Below are 6,000 nucleotides of genomic sequence, written 5' to 3' on the forward strand. Positions count from 1 at the left end.
TGTTTCTGCAAAACTGAAAATGTACAAAAAAATGCATAGTTGTGAACTAAGCCTTAAAGGTGTATTTATACAAAATTTGCACAGCTATTCATCCTGTGAAACTGCATGTACAAACCCTGTGCAAAACAGGGCAAAATTTAAGCCCCATACACACTATCAGATTTTCTGCTGATTTTTTTCCTTCAGATTTACCAAAACCACAAAATATGAGGTCAAACCTTAGTGCCGCGTACACACGGTCGGACTTTTCGTCTACAAAAGTCCGACAGCCTGTCCGACATACTTCCGACGTACCTTCGGCGGACTTGCGGCAGACTTTCTTACGAACGGACTTGCCTACACACGACCACACAAAAGTCCGACGGATTCGTACGTGATGACGTACACCAGACTAAAATAAGGAAGTTCATAGCCAGTAGCCAATAGCTGCCCTAGCATGGGTTTTTGTCCGTCGGACTAGCACACAGACGAGCGGATTTCGGGGTCCGTCGTACTTACGACGTAAAGATTTGAAGCATGTTTCAAATCTAAAGTCCGTCGGATTTGAGGCTAAAAAAGTCAGTTGAAAGTCCGGAGAAGCCCACACACGATCGGATTACCAGCCAGCTTTAGTCCGTCAGCGTCCGTTGGACTTTTGTAGACGAAAAGTCCGACCGTGTGTACGCGGCATAGGAGTTTCAATGTGTATGCAATCAGACAGGCCCTTGCATTACATGGTTTTGGTAAAGCTGAAGACAAAAATCAGCAGAAAATCTGATAGTGTGTATGGGGCTTTATTAATGTTGTTATTTTCTCTCCACGTCAAATGTTATTATAGAATAGAGTAAAAAAAAAGCTGCATCATGGCCACTAGATGGGGCTGATAATCATAGGAAAGAAATTAGTATTTTCCCGATTCATACTATTCTGTATGAATAAATAACACTTGACCTGGAGAGAAAAGAGTCTAACAACATTCATTTTTGCCCATTTGTTCATTCATAAAGAATGAATGTACAGGACATTTCACAGGACAAAAAGCTGTTTTTTTATTTCATATATATACACCCATTGTTATAATTGTGTATATATATATATATATATATATATATATATATATATATATATATGTAACAAAATACTATCTAGGTTTTTCTTTTTTTAATAAATTTAGATTTGTGGGAGAGAGGTCAGTGTCAGAAGTTTTTTCACCTTAATGCATAGGATGCATTAAGGTGAAAAAACACGAGGGTTTACAACCCCTTTAATGTAGAGAATGCAATAAAAGTGGTTGAAGTCCTGTGAAATGTGAGTTACCTGTCAGGTTACCTTGTTACCCAGGAAGTAGAGGGAGATGTGGTCAATTAAGCTTGCTAGAGTATTTAAAACTGTCCCAGAGTTAACCTCTTCAGGTCAGCCAAATAACAGTTTTACTGTTACAGGGCGGCACCTGTGTGCCGTGATCCGGCTCTTCCGGGTAGGGCGTGTGCATGCATGCTGCTGGCGCCTCGCTCCCGCTGTGGTCATACACAGCGGGAGCCCAGCGGCGGGCAATGCCGACTCGATGTTTGCCTTGTAAGCAAGGCAGATTGCCGTTCTGTCAGTAGGGAAGGCATGGATCCTGTGTTCCTCCAAAACAGGGACATGGATCCATCCCTTCCCTTAGTAAAAGCACCTCCCACACATATTGGCCTAAATTGATGAAATTTGATTTTTTTTTAAATTTTGTTATTGGATATGTTTCATAGCAGAAAGTAAAAAATTTTTTTTTTCAAAATTGTCGGTTATAGAGCAAAAAATTTGGGTACAGCGTTGCACGACTGCGCAATTGTCAGTTAAAGTAATGCAGGGCCATATTTTAAAAAAATGGCCTGGTCAGGAAAGGAGGTAAATCTTCTGGAGATCAAGTAGTAATATGTGCGATCGGAGCTTGTTGTCAGAAATTCCGACCATGTGTGGGCTCCATCTGACTTTTTCCATCGGAATTTCTGACACACAAAGTTTGAGAGCTTGCTATAAAATTTTCCGACAACAAAATCCATTCGCGTAAATTCAGACGGTGTGTGGACAATTCCAACGCAGAAAGTGCCACGCATGCTCAGAATAAATTAAGAGATGAAAGCTATTGGCTATTGCCCCGTTTATAGTCCCGACGTATGTGTTTTATGTCACCGAGTTCAGAACGATCGGATTTTCTGACAACTTTGTGCGACCGTGTGTATGCAAAACAAGTTTGAGCCAACATCCGCTGGAAAAAATCCATGGATTTTGTTGTCGGAATGTCCGATCAATGTCCGACCGTGTGTACAGGGCATAAGAGTGCTCATGCAATTTAGTCTTAAGCCTCATACACACGATCGGATTTTCTGACGGGAATTGTGTGATGACAGGCTGTTGGCGGAAAATCCGACCGTTTGTACGCTCTGACAATTGTTGTCGGATTTTCCTCAACAAATGATGGATGTCAGGCTTTAAAATTTTCCACAGACAAATGTCTGTTGTCAGATTTTTCAAGCGTGTGTACACATGTCCATCGGACAAAAGTCCAAAGTACAAACACGCATGCTCAGAAGCAAGGGCGAGCTGGAAGCGGCCGGTCTTGTAAACTAGCGCTCGTACTGGAGAATTAACATTCGTGACGTGGCAAATTATGAAATCCAAAATGCAGCGCACATTCTCTTCTTCTTTAATGGGATAATAATAAAGCTGCTTTGCTGGTGATACTGACGGAGTTATGGCAAACAAATTTCCAAAGGCTTTTTTTTCTACTGATATCAAGAATAATATTATTATGCTTGTTATTTTTTTTTTTGGTGCAAGTTACCACAACACCATTATCCCGTAGTTTTTAAGATCAAAGATACAACTATGTTGGTGTCCCTTGTTCATTTTACATTGTATTTTTTTTAAATGTAACTGCCTACTCCCAAACTGTCATTTGAAGTAAAACACATAGCCAAGTATTATTCTCCACAATATTTTTATTGTGCATTAAAAAAAGAAAACAAATAAAATAAGACATATCTGCCAATAGAACTTAACCAAAAAGTGCATTCTATGCATCTAAAAATATAGACAATATATCAAATCAAGTCAAATCAAGTCATTATTCAACCAAAAAATAAAATAAAAGCCTCATATATGTGTCCTGCTTCTTAATATAGGGGGTCAACAATGCCAAGAGTTGGTGAAAGCAGGGCTCCATCATCCGGAGATAATTCAGAAAAACATCTGGATTATTCTCCTGGAGCTCCCGCAGCAAAGGCATATGACATATTTTGACATAAATGGAAATGTGACCCATAGGAAACCATGTTAAATGGACTGTAGTGTGTTTCTGCAAAACTGGAAATGCACAAAAAATGCATAGGTGTGAACTAGGCCTTAAAGGTGTATTTATACAAAATTTGCACAGCTATTCACCCTGTGAAACTGCATGTACAAGCACTGTGTGCAAAAAGGGGCAAAATGGAATGCTGTTGGGCTATTTTCTCTCCACGTCAAATGTTATTATAGAATAGAGTAAAAAAAATGCCGCATCATGGCCACTAGATGGGGCTGATAATCATAGGAAAGAAATTAGTATTCTTCTGATTCATACTATTCTGTATGAATAAATAACACTTGACCTGGAGAGAAAAGAGTCTAACAACATTAATTTTTACCCCATTCATACAGAATGAATGTACAGAACATTTCACAGGACAAAAAGCTGTTTTTTTTTTTTATTTTTTTTTTTTTATAAATACACCTATTGTTGTAATTTTATATATCAATCAAAATACTATCTAGGTTTTTTAAAAAATTAATTTAGATTAATATTATATAATATAATATAAATATTAAGTGTAGCAAGGTCCTGGGCCTCCAGAAGCCTAATGGTGACCTCCGGAGCTAGGGACAGTTGACATCATTCTGTGTAGAGTGGGTTACGAGGCACGGTGGGTGTAGTGCAAGGTATATTCATGGGCACCAGACACTTCTTGAATGTAAAGAGATTTATTGTCTCTTAAACAGAATTGTGGGACAGAAGGTTTAGGGCCAGGACACCCTTTAGTAGTTGCAATGTTAATTGACAGACTCCAACACTTCTATAGGTGGACAGCCATGCAGGGAAAGGCACCCAGCCGGACACTACATCTGCATGTGTAGATACACTGTCTCCTATGGCCATAATCTTGAACAGTTTCTAATAACGGTTAAAATGCACTCTTTACTTCCACAATCTCCTATTGTAGATCTTCACTCAACTAAGCTCCCAGTCTCTCTCACTAGAACTGCTGATCCAGTGCCACTGGAACACTAGAGCTCTTCATATCTTCTCTCTCTCAGTATCTTCCTCAAGCATCACCCCTGCTTCCCTGCTGGGTCCCTAGCTTGGCATCTAAGTTACTCCTCAACGTCACCCCACTGACCTGCTCGGTCCCTGGCCTGACACACAAGGCTGCTCTGCAAGCGTCACCTCCGCTGGCTGGGTCCCTGGCTTGACACCTGCTGAAGTTTCCCAATTCTTCACCGTCCACGGTTGGCGAGAATGCTGCTCTGGTACTTGCTTCAGCTACTCACAGTGGTCCCTGGTAATAAGGTGGATGGTCCCTTAGTGGCGACAGCTTCCCCTCTACCTCCGACCATGACAGGTTCTCCGGCCGGCAGAACCGTTACTTCTGGTTGGACTGCAAGCCGCAATCCCAACCCTACGCTGCTCTCTTGCTTCTAGATAGGCCCTCAGACAGCCTAGCAGCCAGACATCCCCAGGATAGGCCTCAGGCTCTGGCCTAGCAGCCCGGGGCAGCACAACACACGTCCACCCTGACGGCCGTCCAGGTGGCACAGAACCCTGATCACCTGACCTCACCCAAATAAATAAGCTCTCCCAGCAGGCCAAGGGACCAAAGAAGATCCCTGCCCATTGACTGAGATACCCCACCTATTCCTAATTTACCCTTGCAATGCCCTTGTCTTATCTAGTGCCACCAGATACCCGGCCATCTAGTGACAGAAGAGAGAAGTGCAACAATTCCAGAATTAGGGTGGAATCAATTGATCCCCTATCAACTGGCCAAGGCGACTATACCTGGTAGGTAAATTTACTAGCAGCCCTGCCTAAACATCAGGGTGCTACATCATAATAATAATTGCAGTAATTGTATTCATGTTTTTTATTTTACATTTCTTAGTCCTTAATGTGTTAGTAGGCTGCCTCCTTATATGTGTTTTTAACTGGTCATCGACCCTTTAGGATCAATCCAACTATTTTATTTCTCTTTCACATGTGACTTCTACAGTATTATTTAATTTCTATCTCCATGTCTGCTTCTCTGAAACCTCTTCACTCCCCACATTTTATTCTATCTGGCAGCAGTATATTTAAGAAGCAATTTCTCTGAAACTCATTTTTTGTAATGTTGTCTGGGAGAAAATAACTTCTGCAGTATCCTGCATTCAGCTGATTACCACCAATCACATATCATCTGAATGCCACGTCTGCCCATCTGCAAAAAGGAATCAAGAAACCAATTTAACTCTATACTTCCCGAAATCAGTAAACTGAACACTTCTGATGTGCCATTTCAAACTGACCCTGAACTTAGCATTCTTTTGATCTATCAAATAACTGAAGGACATAGTAATATTTCAGTAGTGAAATTAGGTTTATTGGATTAACAGAAAATGCGCAATATGCATCAAAATGAAATTAGACAGGTGCATAAATTTGGGCACCCTTGTCATTTTGTTGATTTGAATACCTGTAACTACTTAGCACTGATTAATTGGAACACACAATTGGTTTGGTGAGCTCATTAAGCCTTGAATTTCATAGACAGGTGCATCCAATCATGAGAAAGGGTATTTAAGGTGGCCAATTGCAAGTTGTTGTTCTCTTTGACTCTCCTCTGAAGAGTGGCAACATGGGGGCCTCAAAACAACTCTCAAATGACCTGAAAACAAATATTGTTCTACATTATGGTTTAGGGGAAGGCTATAAAAAGTTATCACAGAGATATAAGCTGTCAGTGTCCA

Source organism: Aquarana catesbeiana, linkage group LG01, assembly GCF_042186555.1.
Source record: "Aquarana catesbeiana isolate 2022-GZ linkage group LG01, ASM4218655v1, whole genome shotgun sequence".
NCBI classification, from domain to species: Eukaryota; Metazoa; Chordata; class Amphibia; order Anura; family Ranidae; genus Aquarana; species Aquarana catesbeiana.